Source organism: Bubalus bubalis, chromosome X, assembly GCF_019923935.1.
Source record: "Bubalus bubalis isolate 160015118507 breed Murrah chromosome X, NDDB_SH_1, whole genome shotgun sequence".
NCBI lineage: Eukaryota > Metazoa > Chordata > Mammalia > Artiodactyla > Bovidae > Bubalus > Bubalus bubalis.
This window is the reverse complement of record NC_059181.1, coordinates 27,013,280-27,034,932: the sequence shown is the minus strand read 5'-3', so window position 1 is coordinate 27,034,932 and position 21,653 is coordinate 27,013,280. Positions and strand designations below refer to the sequence as shown.

Sequence of the window (21,653 nt, the reverse complement as noted above, 5' to 3'; positions counted from 1 at the left end):
AGGATGAGATGGTTGGATGGCATCACCGACTCAATGGACATGAGTTTGAGCAAGTTCCAGGAGTTGGTGATGGTCAGGGAAGCTGGCATGCTGCAGTCCATGGGGTCTCAAAGAGTCAGGCACAACTGAGTCACTGAACTGAATCAATGTTTTAGTATTCACTTTTACTTAGAAATTATCTAGGCATCTATTCACTATCTATTAACTCAATTTAATATTACTACAAATTTGTAAATTATATTTAAACTGAAACACTACAAGACATATTCACTGTTGATACAAAAAAGTGTCAGAATAATGATTCAATTTAGCCCAAAACAAACTAATCTTTCATAATTGTAAATGTTTCCTAGAAGTCATATTAACTGATTTCATCAGTAAACTAATATAAAAAGCCTAGAAGTTCAGATCAACTTGTGACTTCAAGAGAAAGCAAACCCAAAATTAAAAAACAAAAACAAAATGCTTGGATTATAAACCATACTGACAGATTCAAGGAAAAGAGAGAGTTACTGCTTATTATTTTAGCCAAAAGAACTAGTTTAATTTGTCCAAAGATTCATCTTACTTATGCAAACTTAGATTAAAAGTGTTTTTAAGTCAGCAATTTCTATATTTTTTTTTACATATTTTACATTTAGAATGATTAGGTCAGGTTGTTTTTTTTTTTTTTTTTCCTGTGCTTTTAAGGCAGAATATTAAATTTCTGTAAGGGATCTTTTGGAGAAGGCAATGGCACCCCACTCCAGTACTCTTGCCTGGAAAATCCCATGGACAGAGGAGCCTGGAAGGCTGCAGTCCATGGGGTTACTGAGGGTCGGACACGACTGAGTGACTTCACTTTCACTTTTCACTTTCATGCATTGGAGAAGGAAATGGCAACCCACTCCAGTGTTCTTGCCTGGAGAATCCCAGGGACAGGGGAGCCTGGTGGGCTGCCGTCTCTGGGGTCGCACAGAGTCAGACACAAGTGAAGCGACTTAGCAGCAGCAGCAGCAAGGGATCTTTTATCTCTGTATACAAATCAGAATAGCATTCCTTTATGTTTAAGGGATATAATCAGAGAACATAATTCTCCATCAAAGTGGGAAAACATTTCACACTGACATCAGGCAAGATGAAGTCCTTTTATTAAGTACAGGTACACAGACACAGAGAGAACCTATACCTTCTGTTCCACAATTTCAGCCACAGGACAATATTAAACACTAAACCCCCCAGTTGAAATCTCAGAGAGACCTTCTTCATTCTAATTGGTATAAAATTCCTAATTGACTTAAGCTCATAAATAGCAAACAAACAAACAAAAAAAAAAACCAAAAATATCAACAAACTATATTCTCCACTATCTCTATCATTCATCCAACATATATCATGAAATGGTAAGATTGTAAGACCAAATTTCCAATCACTGATGCTGCCAAGAGAAAGTAACATCACTTGAGTCCAAGACAGAAACAAATATAAAAACACAAAATCAACAGAAAGGTGGAAGAAAAGAAACTGAGGAAAAACTAAGAGTCAGCAAAATGGAAGTTCTGTTGTCATTTGGAATTCAATCCAGTAACCAGGAGAAGACAGGCCTGGAACTAACCAGCCCACAAGGTTTAGTTTCCTTGTCTCCATCAGGTGCATCAGCTGGGGCATCTCAGTGAAACCTCCAACATGGTTCAGGTAGAATTTTCACTAAGATAAAATCATGTGAAAAGTTAGGTAAATAGTTTACCAAAGAAAAGACAGAATTAGATGCTGGGTTAGAAAGCTTCTTACTGTCTAAGAGGGCTATAAACTATTAGGGATTATCTGTTACAACAGACAGAAATGACTTTTATCTCTACCAGTTAACCTCTGCCCTACAAAACTATAAAATAGCCCAGACAACAGAAAGGCAAGCCTAGGGTTATCTTTTTCCCATTTCCAAATTTCAGAGAATTTTCCTGACAGATTTCACCTATGTTTACCTCCACTGGTTGAAAATAGAGTTAATATAATTTCAGGAGAGAAGGTGATAAAGCATGTTTCATGAGAACTTAGGGTAGCTGTCTCCATCTATAGCAAAGTTACCCAGGCTTCACCTAGATTTGAAGGAACAATTTAAAGCATGTGAGGAATACCCTCACACAATAATTTTTTCTTAGAGTTAACAATCAGTTGATCTACTTAAAACACTAAAGTGAAGTGAAGTCACTCAGTCATGTCTGACTCTTTGAGACCCCATGGACTCTAGCCTATCAGGCTCCTCCATCCATGGGATTTTCCAGGCACGAATACTGGAGTGGGTTGCCATTTCCTTCTCCAGGGGATCGTCCCAACCCAGGGATCGAACCCAGGCATCGCAGGCAGATGCTTTACCATCTAAGGTATTTTACAAATTAACATACTCTGTTTTTAGTTAAAGAAAGTTAAGGGGAAAAAAAATCTATTAAAGTCCTAGAACATCAAGTCTACCATTCCTTGGACCTATAATGAAAATAATATAATCAGATATGTTTCTTCAGAAATGTTGTGCATTGAAACATTAAACTCCCCACAACCTCCAACACTACTTGCTAAGGCCATCTAGAAAACGACAATATTCTCAAGACCTATACCAGTTCCTGGAAGCTTCTGTCCCTCTTTCTCTGCCACCACCAGATCTGAAAGATAATTGGATTAGAAAAAAAATGTCAGTATTATACTTAGTATATAGCTCTCATATAGAAACTCTGAGACAAGTAACTCTTAGAGATAGTGACAAAGAATCAAAGATCATTTACACACATTAAACTAGAGCAAATAGATGGTATTCATGAACTTCCCATTACTTTACTTGTGGGTAAGGTGAAATGAAATATCATGATAAATATACAAAATTTTTAAAAAACTATAAATACAGGAGCAGAATTTGAAAAAGAGGGGAAAAGAGAAATAAAAATTACGACAACCAACCAACCTAACAAAATCCCCACAATAAATGATTTGCACTACAGAATATTTTTTCCAGTTTTACTGAGGCATAATTAACAAAAAATAGTATGAAGTATATAACAAGATTTGACAAACACAGACTTTGTGAATTATTTACTACAATCAAACAAATTAGCACACATATTACCTTACAGTTCCCTTTTTTGTGTGTGTGATTAAAACACTTAGGATCCACTCTGAGCAAATTTCATGTATACAATACACGATTAACTACAGTCACCATGCTGTACATTAGATCCTCAGAACTTATTCATATTCCAGTTTCAGGTCTCTACCATTTGATCAACATTTCCCAAGTTCCCCCAACCCTCAGCCCCTGGAAATCACCACCCACCACCACCATTCTACTCTCTGTTTCTTATAGAAAAAGAGATGAGATTTGTGGTTATCAGTGGTGGGGGGTTGGAGGAGGGGGAGTTGGGGGAAGGTGGTCAAAAAGTACAGATTTGTAGTTGTAAGATAAAGAAGTACTGGGGATGTAACGTTCAACCTGATGAACATAGTTAATACTGCTGTATGATAGGCGAGTTGTTCAGAGAGTAGATCCTGAGAGTTTTCATCAAAAGGAAAAATTTTGTTTTTCTTTTTATAGTATCTGGATGAGATGATGGGTATTAACTAAACCTGTTGTGATAATCATTTAACAATATATGTAAATCAAACCATCATGCTGCATACCTTAAACTTATACAGTGATGTACAATTATTTCTCAGTACGACTAAAAAGAAAATAACAATATTTTAAAAATCAAGATCACAGTAGAGAGTTTAACAAATGCTTAGTGAAGAGTGAAGATAGATGAGGGATCAGAAGGATAAGACCTAAGGCTAACAGGAAGAACAGACAGAGAGAAATTTATCTCAGAAGCAATAAAATACAATCAGAGTTATGTTTATTTACATCTTAGGCAAAGAATAAGTCCCACTTTCTCCTAAATATTTGAGTAACCTATTTAAAATTTTAAAAATATTTTTCATATGATATCTCAAGTTCTTAACTTAAATACTATATCTGAAGTCACCCATATTACAATCATGATTCCTTTAATTTTTATCTGTCTATCAACTCTGATTTCCACTGCTACCAATTATCTTCCATGTGACTAATTTAAAATAATTACAGCTCAGCAGATTTTATTTTGTTACTGAATATGTGTATAACTTTTGTTGCAGTTTACTTTTCAAAAACCTTATTTCATTATTTTATCAAGAATTTAACCTTTTAAGCATGTCTCAATGTTTCATTTGCTTTAGCTGCCAATAAGATATACTTATGTCATGTATATCTTTTGTAGATCAAAAGCAAAAAAAAAACAAAATTTTGCATGTACCAAGACCCAGAGGAGAGGAGCAGTGCCCCCATAGGAGACTGAACCCAAACTACCTGCTAGTGTTGGAGGGCAGCCTATGGAGGCATGGGTCGAAAAGGGCTCACCACTGAGATGGAGTCACTAGAAGGTCCCCCTTGGCTTAAATCCTCTTGGAGTTTGCCATTAACCCTACCACAGAGGCCATAGACCCCAGGGCTGAGTTGCCTCAGGCCAAACTACCACCAAAGAAGGAGTGCAAAACCACCCATCAGCAGATAATTAAAGCTTTACTGAGCAAGGCCCTGCCGGCCAGAGCAAGACCCAAGTTTTCCCACCAGTGCCTCCCATCAAGAAGCTTACACAAGCCTCTTAGCCTCACCCATCAGAGGGTAGACAGAAGAAGCAAGAAGCAGCAGTCTCACAGAAGCTAAAACAAAAAACATATTACAGAAAGTTCAGATCAGATGAGACCAGTCGCTCAGTCATGTCCGACTCTTTGCGACCCCATGAATTGCAGCACGCCAGGCCTCCCTGTCCATCACCAACTCCCAGAGTTCACTGAGACTCACGTCCATCGAGTCGGTGATGCCATCCAGCCATCTCATCCTCTGTCGTCCCCTTCTCCTCCTGCCCCTAATCCCTCCCAGCATCAGAGTCTTTTCCTATGAGTCAACTCTTCACATGAGGTGGCCAAAGTACTGGAGTTTCAGCTTTAGCATCATTCCTTCCAAAGAAATCCCAGGGCTGATCTCCTTCTGAATGGACTGGTTGGATCTCCTTGCAGTCCAAGGGACTCTCAAGAGTTTTCTCCAACACCACAGTTCAAAAGCATCAATTCTTTGGCGCTCAGCCTTCTTCACAGTCCAACTCTCACATCCATACATGACCACAGGAAAAACCATAGCCTTGACTAGATGGACCTTTGTTGGCAAAGTAATGTCTCTGCTTTTGAATATGCTATCTAGGTTGGTCATAACTTTCCTTCCAAGGAGTAAGCATCTTTTAATTTCATGGCTGCAGTCACCATCTGCAGTGATTTTGGAGCCCAGAAAAATAGTCTGACACTGTTTCCACTGTTTCCCCATCTATTTCCCATGAAGTGGTGGGACCGGATGCCATGATCTTCGTTTTCTGAATGTTGAGCTTTAAGCCAACTTTTTCACTCTCCACTTTCACTTTCATCAAGAGGCTTTTGAGTTCCTCTTCACTTTCTGCCATAAGGGTGGTGTCATCTGCATATCTGAGGTTATTGATATTTCTCCCGGCAATCTTGATTCCAGCTTGTGTTTCTTCCAGTCCAGCGTTTCTCATGATGTACTCTGCATAGAAGTTAAATAAACAGGGTAACAATATACAGCCTTGATGAACTCCTTTTCCTATTTGGAACCAGTCTGTTGTTCCATGTCCAGTTCTAACTGTTGCTTCCTGACCTGCATATAAATTTCTCAAGAGGCAGATCAGGTATTCTGGTATTCCCATCTCTTTCAGAATTTTCCACAGTTTATTGTGATCCACACAGTCAATACAGAAAGTTAATCATGATGAAAAAGCAGAAATTTATGTCCCACATGGAGGGACAAGATAAAATCCCAGAAAAACAACTAAATGAAGCAGAGGCAACCTTCCAGAAAAAGAATTCAGAATAATGAGAGTGAAGATGATCCAGGATTTGGGAAAGAGTGGAGGCAAAGATTGAGACAATGCATGAAATGTTTACCAAAGACCTACGAGAACTAAAGAACAAACAGGCAGAAGGATAAGAAAGAGAGAAAGGACCTGAGAAAATATTTGAAGAAATAATAGCTGAAAACTTCCTGAACATCAGAAAGGAAATAGTCAGATAAGTCCAGAAAGCACAGAGAGTCCCAGGAAGGATAAACCCAAGGAGGAACACATCAAGACACATAGTAATCAAACTGACAAAAATTAAAGACAGAGATAAAATATTAAGACCAACAAGGGAAAAACAACAAATAACATACCAGGGAACTTCCATTAGGCTATCATCTGATTTCTCAACAGAAACTCTACAAGCCAGAAGGGAATGGCATGATATATTTAAAGTGATGAAATGGAAGAACCCACAACCAAGAATATTCTACCCAGCAAGACTCACTTTCAGATCTGATGCAGAAATCAAAAGCTTTCCAGATAAGCAAAAGTTAAGAGAATTTGGCACCACCAAACCAGCTTTACAACAAATGCTAAAGGAACTTCTCTAGGCAGGAAACATAAGAGAAGAAAAAGATCTACAGAAAATAAACCCAAAATAAGAAAATGGTAATAGGATCATACATATCAATAATGACCTTAAATGTAAATGGATTATATGCACCAACTGAAAGACATATGATATAGACAGGGGAGGTGGATAAAAACATGTGCATGTAATGCACTTTCAATTACAACATCACTCTGCTTGACCACTGCCCCCCCAAATTGTATGTAATTATTTTATATTGTTAAGTTAATCATGTTCCTACTATGGTTTGGAATTGTAATTATATTTTTTATCTGGCTATTGACTGTGAAAACTGAGAAACATCTTTTACTATTGTGATATTATAACTATTACTCATTTAATATGATTGTATCATGATTGGTCAACAGAATAATAATAGAACTCTATATCAGCAAAACTGGTATCTAACAGAAAAACCTGTAATCACTTTTTAAACTCCAGATGCATATCAGAATTATCTTGAAATGTCTGAAAAATACAAATGCTCAGGTATTGCTTTTTTCCTCTAGAGCTCGAGATATGTTTCTAATGAGCACTCATGTTTTAAAACAACTGGATTACATGACGATCTTTTACTTTCATCTAGTTTGTTTCAATTTTTCTATTTCATATTCAGTGCTCCTAATTCATTTACTTTATGTTCTCCAATTTCTCGATCTCTTCTTTTTTTTTCTTGATGTTCTTTCTCAAGCCTTTATCAAGTGTAGTTGAAAAGCTTTTGTATAGCTACATATAAATATGTATAATATATACCTTTTAGAAAACTTAAAAAAAAGCAAAGCTAGATAATTAATACATCCATCACCTCAGCCATTCAACAATGTCTATCAAATCATCACACTATAATACTTATATACAGAGTGAAAAAGCTGGCTTAAAACTCAACATTCAAAAAGCTAAGATCATGACATGCAGTCCCATCACTTCATGGCAAATAGATGGGGAAACAATGGAAACAGTGACAGACTTTATTTTCTTGGGCTCCAAAATCACTGCAGATGGTGACTGCAGCCATGAAATTAAAAGACACTTGCTCCTTGGAAGAAAAGCTATGACCAACCTAGACAGCATATTAAAAAGCAGAGACATTACTTTGCAGACAAAGGTCCATCTAGTCAAAGAAATGGTTTTTCCATGTGTGGATGTGAGAGTTGAACTATAAAGAAAACTGAGTGCTGAAGAATTGATGCTTTTGAACTGTGGTGTTGGAGAAGACTCTTGAGAGTCCCTTGGATTGCAAGGAGATCCAACCAGTCCATCCTAAAGGAAATCATTCTTGAATATTCATTGGAAGGACTGATGCTGAAGCTGCAACTCCAATACTTTGGCCACCTGATGGGAAGAACTGATTCATTGGAAAACACCCTGATGCTGGCAAAGATTGAAGGCAGGAGAAGGGGAAACAAAGGATGAGGTGGTTGGATGTCACCAACTCAATGGGCATGAGTTTGGGAGTTGGTGAAGGTTAGGGAGGCCTGGTGTGCTGCAGTCCATGGGGTCACAAAGAGTTGGACATGACTGAGCAACTGAACTGATATACTTTAAATATATACAATTATATTGGTAAATTTTTCCTCAGTAAAGAAAAAAGGGGGAAAAAGTTAAATTTAGTATACTATACCACAAAAGTTAGAGCTATTTCAAATCCTAAAAGATAATGTTGTTAAAGTGCTGCACTCAATATGCCAGCAAATTTTGAAAACTCAGCAGTGGCCACAGGACTGGAAAAGGTCAGTTTTCATTCCATTCCCAAAGAAAGGAAATGCAAAAGAATGTTCAAACTACCACACATCTGTACTCATCTCACATGCTAGCAATGTAATGCTCAAAATTCTCCAAGCCAGGCTTCAATGGTTCGTGAATCATGAACTTCCAGATATTCAAGCTGGATTTAGAAACGGCAGAGGAACCAGAGATCGAATTGTCAATATCCATTGGATCATTGAAAAAGCAAGAGAATTCCATAAAAACTCCTACTTCTTCTTTATTGACTACACCAAAGCCTTGACTGTGTGGATAACAACAAAATGTGGAAAATTCTTCAAGAGATGGGAATACCAGACCACCTTACCTGCCTCCTGAGAAATCTGTATGTAGGTCAAGAAGCAACAGTTAGAACAGAACATGGAATTACAAACTGGTTACAAATTGGGAAAGGAATACGTTAAAGCTGTATATTGACACTCTGCTTATTTAGCTTATACGCAGAGTACATCAATGGAAATGCCAGGCTGGATGAAGCACAAGCTTGGAATCAAGATTGCTGGGAGAAATATCAATAACCTCAGATATGCAGATGATACCACCCTTATGGCAGAAAGTGAAGAAGAACTAAAGAGCCTCTTGATGAAAGTGAAAAAGGAGAGTGAAAAAGTTGACTTAAAACTCAATATTCAGAAAACTAAGATCATGGCCTCCGGTCCCATCACTTCATGGCAAATAGATGGGTAAACAATAGAAATAGTGACAGACTTTATTTTGGGGGGCTCCAAAATCACTGCATATGGTGACCATAGCCATGAAATTAAAAGACACTGCTCCTTGGAAGAAAAGCTATGACCAACATAGACAGCATATTTAAAAGCAGAGACATTACTTTGCCAACAAACATCCGTCTTGTCAAAGCTATGCTTTTTCCAGTAGTCATGTATGGATGTGAGAGTTGGACCATAAAGAAAGCTGAGCATGGAAGAATTGATGCTTCTGAACTGTGGTGTTGGAGAAGACTCTTGAGAGTCCCATGGACTGCAAGGAAGTAAAACCAGCCCATCCTAAAGGAAATCAGTCTTGAATATTCATTGGAAGGACTGATGCTGAAGCTGAAGATCCAATACTTTGGCCACCTGATGGGATGAACTGACTCATTGGAAAACATCTTGATGCTGGGAAAGATTGAAGGTGGGAGGAGAAGGGGACAACAAAGGATAAGGTGGTTGGATGACATCACCAACTCAATGGACATGAGTTTCAGCAAGCTTAGGGAGTTGGCGATGGACAGGGAATCCTGGCATGCTGCAGTCCATGGGGTCACAAGAGTCAGACACGACTGAGTGACTGAACTGAAACCAAGAAACAAAAAAAGATTCCACACACAAAGAAAGTAAATAAAATTAATTTTAAAAGCGTCTATGACACTACATGGGTGCAGGAGGGCCTAGAGGAGCTATCCCACATCGAAGGTCAGGAAGGGCGGCCGTGAGGAGATACCTCTCGTTTAAGGTAAGGAGCAATGGCTGCACTTTGCTGAAGCAGCCGTGAAGAGATACCCCACGCCCAACGTAAGAGAAACCCAAGTAAGACGGTAGGTGTTGCAAGAGGGCATCAGAGGGCAAACACACTGAAACCATACTCACAGAAAACCAGTCAATCTACTCACACTAGGACCACAGCCTTGTCTAACTCAATGAAACTAAGCCATGCCCTTGGGGCCACCCAAGACGGGCGGGTCATGGTGGAGAGATCTGACAGAATGTGGTCCACTGGAGAAGGGAATGGCAAACCACTTCAGTATTCGTGCCTTGAGAACCCCATGAATAGTATGAAAAGGCAAAATGATAGGATACTGAAAGAGAAACTCCCCAGGTCAGTAGGGGCCCAATATGCTACTGGAGATCAGTGGAGAAATAACTCCAGAAAGAACGAAGAGATGGAGCCAAAGCAAAAACAATACCCAGCTGTGGATGTGACTGGTGATAGAAGCAAGGTCCGATGCAGTAAAGAGCAATATTGCATAGGAACATGGAATGTCAGGTCCATGAATCAAGGCAAATTGGAAGTGCTCAAACAGGAGATGGCAAGAGTGAACGTCGATATTCTAGGAATCAGCGAACTGAAATGGACTGGAATGGGTGAATTTAACTCAGATGACCATTATATCTACTACTGCGGGCAAGAATCCCTCAGAAGAAATGGAGTGGCCATCATGGTCAACAAAAGAGTTCGAAATGCAGTACTTGGATGCAATCTCAAAAACAACAGAATGATCTCTGTTCATTTCCAAGGCAAACCATTCAATATCACAGCAATCCAAGTCTATGCCCCAACCAGTAATGCTGAAGAAGCTGAAGTTGAACAGTTCTATGAAGACCTACAAGACCTTTTAGAACTAACACCCAAAAAATATGTCCTTTTCATTATAGGGGACTGGAATGCAAAAGTAGGAAGTCAAGAAACTCCTGGAGTAACAGGCAAATTTGGCCTTGGAATACGGAATGAAGCAGGGCAAAGACTAATAGAGTTTTGCCAAGAAAATGCGCTGGTCATAACAAACACCCTCTTCCAACACCACAAGAGAAGACTCTATACATGGGCATCACCAGATGGTCAACACCAAAATCAGATTGATTATATTCTTTGCAGCCAAACAGGGAGAAGCTCTATACAGTCAGCAAAAACAAGACCAGGAGCTGACTGTGGCTGAGACCATGAACTCCTTATTGCCAAATTCAGACTGAAATTGAAGAAAGTAGGGAAAACCACTAGACCATTCAGGTATGACCTAAATCAAATCCCTTATGATTATACAGTGGAAGTGAGAAATAGATTTAAGGGCCTAGATCTGATAGATAGAGTGCCTGAAGAACTATGGACTGAGGTTCGTGACATTGTACAGGAGACAGGGATCAAGACCATTCCCATGGAAAAGAAATGCAAAAAAGCAAAATGGCTGTCTGGGGAGGCCTTACAAATAGCTGTGAAAAGAAGAGAAGCAAAAAGCAAAGGAGAAAAGGAAAGATATAAACATCTGAATGCAGAGTTCCAAAGAATAGCAAGAAGAGATAAGAAAGACTTCTTCAGTGATCAATGCAAAGAAATAGAGGAAAACAACAGAATGGGAAAGACTAGGGATCTCTTCAAGAAAATTAGAAATACCAAAGGAACATTTCATGCAAAGATGGGCTCGATAAAGGACAGAAATGGTATGGACCTAACAGAAGCAGAAGATATTAAGAAGAGATGGCAAGAATACACAGAAGAACTGTACAAAAAAGATCTTCACGACCCAGATAATCACGATGGTGTGATCACTGACCTAGAGCCAGACATCCTGGAATGTGAAGTCAAGTGGGCCTTAGAAAGCATCACTACGAACAAAGCTAGTGGAGGTGATGGAATTCCAGTTGAGCTATTCCAAATCCTGAAAGATGATGCTGTGAAAGTGCTGCACTCAACATGCCAGCAAATTTGGAAAACTCAGCAGTGGCCACAGGACTGGAAAAGGTCAATTTTCATTCCAATCCCAAAGAAAGGCAATGCCAAAGAATGCTCAAACTACCGCACAATTGCACTCATCTCGCAAGCTAGTAAAGTAATGCTCAAAATTCTCCAAGCCAGGCTTCAGCAATATGTGAACCGTGAACTTCCTTATGTTCAAGCTGGTTTTAGAAAAGGCAGAGAGGAACCAGAGATCAAATTGCCAACGTCCGCTGGATCATGGAAAAAGCAAGAGAGTTCCAGAAAAGCATCTATTTCTGCTTTATTGACTATGCCAAAGCCTTTGACTGTGTGGATCACAATAAACTGTGGAAAATTCTGAAAGAGATGGGAATACCAGACCACCTGATTTGCCTCTTGAGAAATGTGTATGCAGGTTGGGAAGCAATAGTTAGAACTGGACATGGAACAACAACCAGACTGGTTCCAAATAGGAAAAGGAGTTCATCAAGGCTGTATATTGTCACCCTGTTTATTTAACTTATATGCAGAGTACATCATGAGAAATGCTGGACTGGAAGAAGCACAAGCTGGAATCAAGATTGCCGGGAGAAATATCAATAACCTCAGATATGCAGATGACACCACCCTTATGGCAGAAAGTGAAGAGGAACTCAAAAGCCTCTTGATGAAAGTGAAAGTGGAGAGTGAAAAAGTTGGTTTAAAGCTCACCATTCAGAAAACGAAGATCATGGCATCTAGTCCCACCACTTCATGGGAAATAGATGGGGAAAAAGTGGAAACAGTGTCAGACTTTATTTTTCTGGGCTCCAAAATCACTGCAGATGGTGACTGCAGCCATGAAATTAAAAGACGCTTACTCCTTGGAAGGAAAGTTATGACCAACCTAGATAGCATATTCAAAAGCAGAGACATTACTTTGCCAACAAAGGTTTGTCTAGTCAAGGCTATGGTTTTTCCTGTGGTCATGTATGGATGTGAGAGTTGGACTGTGAAGAAGGCTGAGCGCCGAAGAATTGATGCTTTTGAACTGTGGTGTTGAAGAAGACTCTTGAGAGTCCCTTGGACTGCAAGGAGATCCAACCAGTCCATTCAGAAGGAGATCAGCCCTGGGATTTCTTTGGAAGGAATGATGCTAAAGCTGAAACTCCAGTACTTTGGCCACCTCATGCGAAGAGTTGACTCATTGGAAAAGACTGATGCTGGGAGGGATTGGGGGCGGGAGGAGAAGGGGACAACAGAAGATGAGATGGCTGGATGGCATCACCAACTCGATGGACGTGAGTCTCAGTGAACTCTGGGAGTTGGTGATGGACAGGGAGGCCTGGCGTGCTGTGATTCATGGGGTCGCAAAGAGTCGGACACGACTGAGTGACTGATCTGATCTGATCTGATGACACTACAGCCTACCAAACACTTTATTCTTACCATGCAGTGCTTTTTTCAAATATGGCACCTTGGGTTTTATTTTAATTCTGAGTTGCCTAAATGCACTAATAAGCAACAAAGTCATGAATAGTTCCTATGTAACATTAGGCACACTTCAAATGGTTTTTCTTTAATGGCAGTATCAAATATATAGCACTACTAATCTTACTGTTTATCTGTATTTCTCAAATAGCACCTATAACCACGTCCACATCCTGTTTGCAAATAAATCCCAAATGGTTTAGTGGATGTTTGATATTATATTACATAAAATTTATACTCCAATTTCTCTTAGTTCAGATCAAAGTGGTCAAAAGCAGCTCAAGTAGTTTTATAAAAAATGACTCCATACAGGAATATCAACTGAGTTTAATTTGAGTTACTTCATTGGAAACTTAAACGGCACTTGACAAGGAAGCAGGGACACTATTATGAAGGCTCTGACCACAACAGTGCTCCCTGGTGACAACTGGGGCATTCTGTATTTCACTAATTTTATAAAATGCTCATTTTTCCACAATGCAAAATTTCAGAACTAGCAAATTATCTTCCAATAAATACCATCTTATCACTGCCATATTTACTTTCCTTTTAAATATCAGTGAAATTGATGGCACTGTAGATTCAATAAAGTATGATATATTTGGAATCCTCCATGTGTTGCCTTCTTATCATATTCCATTAGAGTTTTATCTTCAAGGAGCTAGGGAACTTTCGCGGATTAATTTGGAAGTTTGCTAAAAGTAAAGAATGATAATTTTGGAGTGTAATAGTATCACTTTAGTTATTATGGCAACTAAAACAAATTCCTGTATTTTGTTGTTTGTTTGCTTGCTGTTAAGTAAATTAGACAAAAATGAAAGTATTAGCTGTTTCCCATTCAGAAATGAGATGTATTTGGTGAAGTTTTGTCTAAGCTCATGGTAATTTGGTTTCATGAGTGCTGGGTTTCTGTTTGTTTCTTTCTTCTTGGGCCATCCAGATGATCAAGTAGATGTATAAATACAAATCAAAACAACAGTGCGATATCACCTCACAGAATGGCCATCATGCAATGGCCATCATCAAAAAGTCTACTAACAATAAATGCTGGAGAGGGTATGAAAAAAAGGGAACATTCTTACACTGCTGATGGGAATGTAAACTAGTATAACCACTATGGAGAGCAGTATGGAAGTTCCTTCAACTATACATAGAGCTACCATACAACTCTTCAATACCACCCCTGGGCATGTATCTGGAGAAACCCAGGGTTCAAAAGGATACATGCACCCCAATGTTCACTGCACTGCTATTTACAATAGCCAAGACATGGAAGAAATGGAAATGTCCAGCAACAGATGAACGGATAAAGAAGGTATAGTACATATATACAATGGAATATTATCCAAGCATTAAAAAGAGTGAAATAATGCCACTTGGATTATTAGCAACATGGATGGACCCAGAGATTATCATACTGAGTGAAGTAAATCAAAGACAAATATCATATGATATCGCTTATAGGTAGAATCTAAAAACATGATACAAATGAACTTATTTACAAAACAGAAACTGACAGACTTAGAAAACAAATTTAGGTTACCAGAGGGGAAGGAGGGATAGATTAGGAGTTTGGGATTGACATGTACACATTGCTATATTTAAAATAGATAACCAATAAGGACAGGGAACTCTGTTCAACATTCTGTAATAACCTAAATAGGAAAAGAATTTGAAAAAGAACAGGTACGTGTGTGTGTGTGTGTGTGTATGTGTATATGTAAATAAAACTTAACCACTCTGTTATACACCTGAAACTAACACAACATTGTTAATCAACTATACTCCAATATAAAATAAAATTTTTAAAATACATATATTTTAAAAAGTTCTAAAACTTACATTTGGGAGAGCTATAAATAAAAGCTAGACTTGACATCTGAAAGCCCTAGAGTTAAGACAGCCAAAGGACAGGCTTTTGTAGTGTCTCACTCTTAATTTAAAAGATCAGCCCTAAATTAGTAGGCATTTGATGAGTGTCAATATTGGGGAAGAAAGAAAATTGGAAGACACAAAGACAAGACATACAGTAAAAGAAAATTTAATATATAATATCCACAGAGCATATGAGAAGATATTTCATCCAAAAAATAAAACTAGAATTCTATTAAAAATAGGGAAAAAATTAGAGAACTTGAAAATAACAAAGAGTTACTGATAATAACAGTAAGATATTAAGAATCAAAAATTAAACTGAGGGGCTGGAAGATAAAGTTGCCAAAAATAGCACAAAAAATAGAACAATAAGACAGAGATGGAAAATTAGATACTAAAAAAATAGGTAAACCATTGACTAATTCTAACATCTGACTAATTGCAGTACCATAAAGAGATAATAAAGAAAACAGATGGAAGTAAATTATCAATGAATGAAATTTCAAAAACTGAATGATAAATCTCCAGATTTAAATGGCTTACCAAGAACCTAGAACATAAATGAAAGGTACCTACATCATGTTGAATCATTGGGAGTGATCAGCATTCCAGGAGAAAGAGAAAATCCTAAAAGCTTACAGAAAGAGGCCACTTGTAAATTACTTGTAAATAAGTAAATATATTTGACAATATGAAACAAGAACAACAATCATGAATTCACTAAAATTATCAGGGCATAAAATCTATGATCAATGAAATAAGGACTACAATAAGTATATTTATGAAGTAGAACAACAAATAGAATTACCTTTCTGCTTTCTTGAAAACAGAAAGAAAGAATAGATAGCATATGTAAAAGAAAAGTTAAAAAATACAGAATACAGAATAGTACCAACACATACTAGGAGAAGCAGAGGAAATTTATTAGAGAGAGATAAAAGAGAGGAAAGGAGGTGCGGAGAAGGAGGAAGTGGCAAGAAGGAAGGTAGGAAGGGAGAGAGATTTGAGGAAATAATAGAGATGAAATTGCCAAATTAAAAGTGAAATCATTCACTGATTACAAATACTACACCTAGATTGTAAAGACACATAAAAGGCCAAAGAAAAAGAGAGAAATTCTAGTAAGAGAGTGCAGATGAACTTCAAAGAACCAAGAACCATATTGATGTCTTAGTTATCTTCAGATGCAAGAAGACAGGGGAATGATGTGTTTTTTTTTTTTAATTTATTTATTTTAATTGGAGGCTAATTACTTTACAATATTGTAGTGGTTTTTGCCATACATTGACATGAATCCTCCATGGGTGTACATATGTTCCCCATCCTGAACCCCCCTCCCACCTCCCTTCCCATCCCATCCCTCTGGGTCATCCCAGTGCACCAGCCCTGAGCACCCTGTCTCATGCATTGAACCTGGACTGGTGATCTGTTTCACATACAATAATATACATGTTTCAATGCTCTTCTCTCAAATCATCCCACCCTCACCATCTCCCACAGAGTCCAAAAGACAGTTCTATACATCTGTGTCTCTTTTGCTGTCTTGCATATAGGGTTATCATTACCATATTTCTAAATTCCATATATATGCATCAGCATTCTGTATTGGTGTTTTTCTTTGACTTACTTCACTCTGTATAATAGGCTCCAGTTTCATCCACCTCATTAGAACTGATTCAAATGTATTCTTTTTAATGGCTCAGTAATACTCCATTGTGTATATGTACCACAGCTTTATTATCCATTGGTCTGCTGATGGACATCTAGGTTGGTTCCATGTCCTGGCTATTGTAAACAGTGCTGCGATGAACATTGGGGTACACGTGTCTCTTTCCCTTCTGGCTTCCTCAGTGTGTATGCCCAGCAGTCGGATTGCTGGGTCGTACGGCAGTTCTATTTCCAGTTTTTTAAGGACTCTCCGCACTGTTCTCCACAGTGGCTGTACTACATTGCATTCCCACCAACAATGTAAGAGGGTTCCCTTTTCTCCACACCCTCTCCAGCACTTATTGTTTGTAAACTTTTGGATAGCAGCCATTCTGACTGGCGTGAGATGGTACCTTATTGTGGTTTTGATTTGCATTTCTCTGATAATGAGTGATGTTGAGCATCTTTTCATGTATTTGTTAGCCATCTGTATGTCTTCTTTGGAGAAATGTCTGTTTAATTCTTTGGCCCATTTTTTGATTGGGTCATTTATTTTTCTGGAATTGAGCTGCAGGAGTTGCTTGTATATTTTTTAGGTTAATTCTTTGTCAGTTGCTTCATTTGCTATCATTTTCTCTCATTCTGAAGGCTGTCTTTTCACCTTGCTTATAGTTTCCTTCATTGTGCAAAAGCTTTCAAGTTTAATTAGGTCCTATTTGTTTTTAAGGTACTGAAGGAAAAGATACTTTCATCAAGATATATATATAACCAGCCAAGCTGATATTCATATACAAGAGTATGATAAATATATCATTAGGCATTTTTTAAAAGCTATAGAAGGTTTGTCACAAAAGGACCCACATAAATGGGGAGGGGTGGTGGGAGGAGCCTGAGAGATGCTGAAAGTCATACACGACTTAATCACAGTCCCTGATAAGAATAGGTTCTCTATAAATGTTTGCTTAACTCCCTGGGCCGGGAAGATCCCCTGGAGAAGGGAATGACAACCCACTCCAGTAATCTTGCCTGGGTAATTCCATGGACAGAGGAGTCTGGCGGGCTATAGTCCGTGGGGTTGCAAATAGTCAGACACAACTTAGCAACTAACACTGGAGCTTGAACTGGACTGAAGGTGGTTAATGACGAAAGAGTCCTGAGAAATTTGAAAGCTCTGGAATTGAAAGCAAGGGACAAAATATAAAATCCAGTCTAAAGGAGACATCTTTGCAAGTTCCTCAAGGTTTTCCCATCCCCTAATCCAATATGACTTTCTTTATTGATACACACAGTGATTTAGACTCCAGCCAGGGAAAATGTCTGTGAGATTTACAGAGAGGAATTTAAGGCTATCAAATGCCCAAGACACCAAAATCTCTCTTGTATTAATATCAAGCACACAAAAACTGCTACTATATCAAAGCCATATGTTTCTATTAGTTCATAGGTGAAAACCCATTCATGGAAAGGAAATTTACTTTTAAAAAGGACTGATATTTGGCAAAACTAATACAATTATGTAAAGTTTAAAAATAAAAATAAAAAAAGGACTGATAAACATCTGCATACATTCTCAAAGAAATAATCACTTGTGCATCAGTTACTACTCAAATGAATACAAAGACAAATCCCCAAGCAGAAGAGAAAGGGTTTAATTATGTCATCTGCCTACAGATTATATTCATTCCTTCATATTACAACAATGTGTTTTCAGTTTCTGAGATCTGGAATCAATTAAGATATATCTGGACTCTTTTTAATAATGGATTCTACTGAAAACAGCTTATTTCCTGTCCTCCAAATAGTGAATATATGAAGAAATGTAAATTTTCCCATCTTAATGAGTAATCTTTTTATTATTTTATTTTTATAAACTTTGAAGATACAGTATTCATTGATCAGATTCCTTTGATTTTATGTGCATAAATTCAACTTGAATTAACTTAAGCAAAAAGATTAATGCACAGGTTCAATTATCCACTATGATAAAAATTAAAAACAGAACTACCATATGATACAGCAATTCCACTTCTGGGACTATATGCAAAGCAAACAAAAACATTAACTTGAAAGCATATCTGTACCCCTATGTTCCCATGTTCATGCCAGCATTATTTACAATAGCCAAGACACAGAAGCAGTCTAACTGTCCACTAATGGATGAATGGATATGAAGTTGTGGGGTATATGTGTGTGTGTGTGTGTGTGTGTGTGTGTGTGTGTATGTATATATATATATATATATATATATAGAGAGAGAGAGAGAGAGAGAGAGAAATGCACTAGGAATATTATACAGCCATAAAAATGAGGAAATTCTACAACTTGCATGAACACAGATGGACTTCAAAGGCATTATCCTAAGTGAAATAAGTCAAAGAGAAATGCTGAATGATCTCAACTTATATGTAGCATCTAAAAAAAAAAAAAAACCAAACTTCATAGAAAAAGAGATCAGACTTATTAATAGACATGGAGTGGGGGGTGGAGGGGGAAGGAGGGGAATAGGAGGAAGGTGGTTAAAAGGTACAAAATTCCAGTTATATGATAAATAAATACTAGGGAGGTAATGTACAACAGGATGACTATAGTTAACACTGCTATATGATATATGGCAAAGTTGTTAGAGAATAAATCCTAAGAATTTTATCACAAGGAGAAAAATTATTTTGTTTTCTTTTCATTTTGTCTATATGAGAAGATAGATATTAGCTGAACCTATTGTAATCATTCTACAATATGTGTAAATCAAACCATCGCCTGTACACCTTAAACTTAGAATGTATGCCAATTATTTTTTCATAAAACTTGGAAAAATATTTTACAAAAGTTACATTTAGTGTAAAGTCTTATTTAAAATAAGGTTCAAGGGCATCCCTGGGGGCTCAGTGGTAAAGAATCCGCCCGCCAATGCAGGAGACATGGGTTCAATCCCTGATTCAGGAAGATCCCACATGCCATGAAGCAACTAAGCCTGTGCACTATAACTACTGAAGCCTGCACACTGTAGAGCCCATGCTCCACAAGAGAAGCCACCACGATTGGAAGCCTGCACACTGCAACTACAGAGTCGCCTCCACTCACCACAGCTAGAGAAAAGCCTGTGCAGCAAAGAAGACCCAGCACAGCCAAAAATAAAATTAATAAATAATTTTAAAAGTCCAAGAGCATGATAACAGAGAATTAAACCAAGTATAGGTCCCTTCTAAGGAGAAGGCAATGGCACCCCACTCCAGTACTCTTGCCTGGAAAATCCCATGGATGGAGGAGCCTGGTGGGCTACAGTCCATGGGGTCTCAAAGAGTTGGACACGACTGAGAGACTTCACTTTCACTTTTCACTTTCATGCATTGGAGAAGGAAATGGCAACCCACTCCAGTATTCTTGCCTGGAGAATCCCAGGGACAGAGGAGCCTGGTAGGCTGCTGTCTCTGGGGTCGCACAGAGTCGGACACAGCTGAAGTGACTCAGCAGCAGCAGCGGCAGCGTCCCTTCTAAGTGAAGTGCCCTGTGCAACTGCATAGGCTGTATACCCAAGGAGCTGGTCCTTCTTCTTGAGGCAAAAGTTTCTCAAGGAGATGTGGTATCACTGAAATTTCCTGTCCATGCTTGGCTTCCCTGGATCCATGAAGGAGGGCAATTACCTCAACCCTCCCCTCCTTCCTATTATCACTATATCTTATTATAGCTATATCCTATTATACTATTATCATTATTTAGAAAAATTTGCAGGCAATCCAGTTCAATTCTGTGCTTGCCTGGATATATTCTGGTCCTAAAAGGGCCAGATCTAGCATTTCTGACTCTTAAGTTTCCAAAGGCCACTGTCTTATGAACTAGTCTTCCATTTTTGTGACTGTATTCTTGCCTCTAGAAAAATGTTTACCAAATTTACAAAGTATGTTCTCTTTTGAACATCTGTTACATGTTCTAACACTTAAATTTAATACAATTTATAGTTCCTGTAACACTATTTTCTTTGAAATTCAGTTCAGTTGCTCAGTTGTGTCTGACTCTTTGTGACCCAATGGACTGCAGTACACCAGGCTTCCCATCACCAACTCCCGAAGCCTACTCAAACTCATGTCCATCGAGTTGGTGATGCCATCCAACCATCTCATCCTCTGTCGTCCCCTCCTCCTGCCTTCAGTCTTTGCCAGCATCAGGGTCTTTTCCAATGAGTCAGTTCTTCGCAACAGGTAGCCAAAGTATTGGAGTTGCAGCTTCAGCATCAGTCCTTCCAATGAATATTCAGGACTGATTTCCTTTAGGATGGACTGGTTGGATCTCCTTGCAGTCCAAGGGACTCTCAAGAGTCTTCTCCAACACCACAGTTCAAAAGCATCAATTCTTCCGCACTCAGATTTCTTTATGGTCTAACTCATATCCATACATGACTACTGGAAAAACCATTTCTTTGACTAGATAGGACTTTGTCTGCAAAGTAATGTCTCTGCTTTTTAATATGCTGTCTAGTTTGGTCATAGCGTTTCTTCCAAGGAGCAAGTGTCTTTTAATTTTATGGCTGCAGTCACCATCTGTAGTGATTCTGGAGCCCAAGAAAATAAAGTCTGTCACTGTTTCCATTGTTTCCCCATCTATATGCCATGAAGTGATGGGACCGGATGCCATGATCTTAGTTTTTTGTATGTTGAGTTGCAAAGAGTTGGACATGACTGAGCTACTGAACAACACAAGACTGTGTATTTATTGAGGACAGACAATTCTAGAGGCATTTGTTTTTACTGTTAATAGATCTGTTTTTTAAATAGATCCTCAGTAATGAACACAGAACCTGGAAACACAGCACATGAAAAAATTTTTGAATGGATGGATAGAAAGATGCAGCGGTAGAGTGGATGTCTAAAGAAATAAAGAACTATTGAGTTATTATTGACACAGTTCATGTGAAAAGAGTAATAAAAGCCTAAACTAGGGTATCAAACATAGTAAAGGAAGGAAGTGAAGGT

At 38.3% G+C, this 21,653-nt stretch overlaps 1 long non-coding RNA gene across 1 annotated transcript in view; it reads right to left on the bottom strand.

Annotated features, from left to right (window-relative positions):
- Positions 1-1,122: 1,122 nt before the first annotated feature.
- LOC123331875 overlaps positions 1,123-21,653 on the bottom strand; it is a 64,021-nt gene continuing 43,490 nt past the window's right edge. Inside the window, exons 2-3 of the long non-coding RNA XR_006548678.2 lie at positions 2,592-2,636; positions 1,123-1,686 (exon numbers count right to left, since the gene is read on the bottom strand). This is a non-coding gene — a long non-coding RNA (uncharacterized LOC123331875). The remainder of the gene's footprint in view (positions 1,687-2,591; positions 2,637-21,653) is intronic.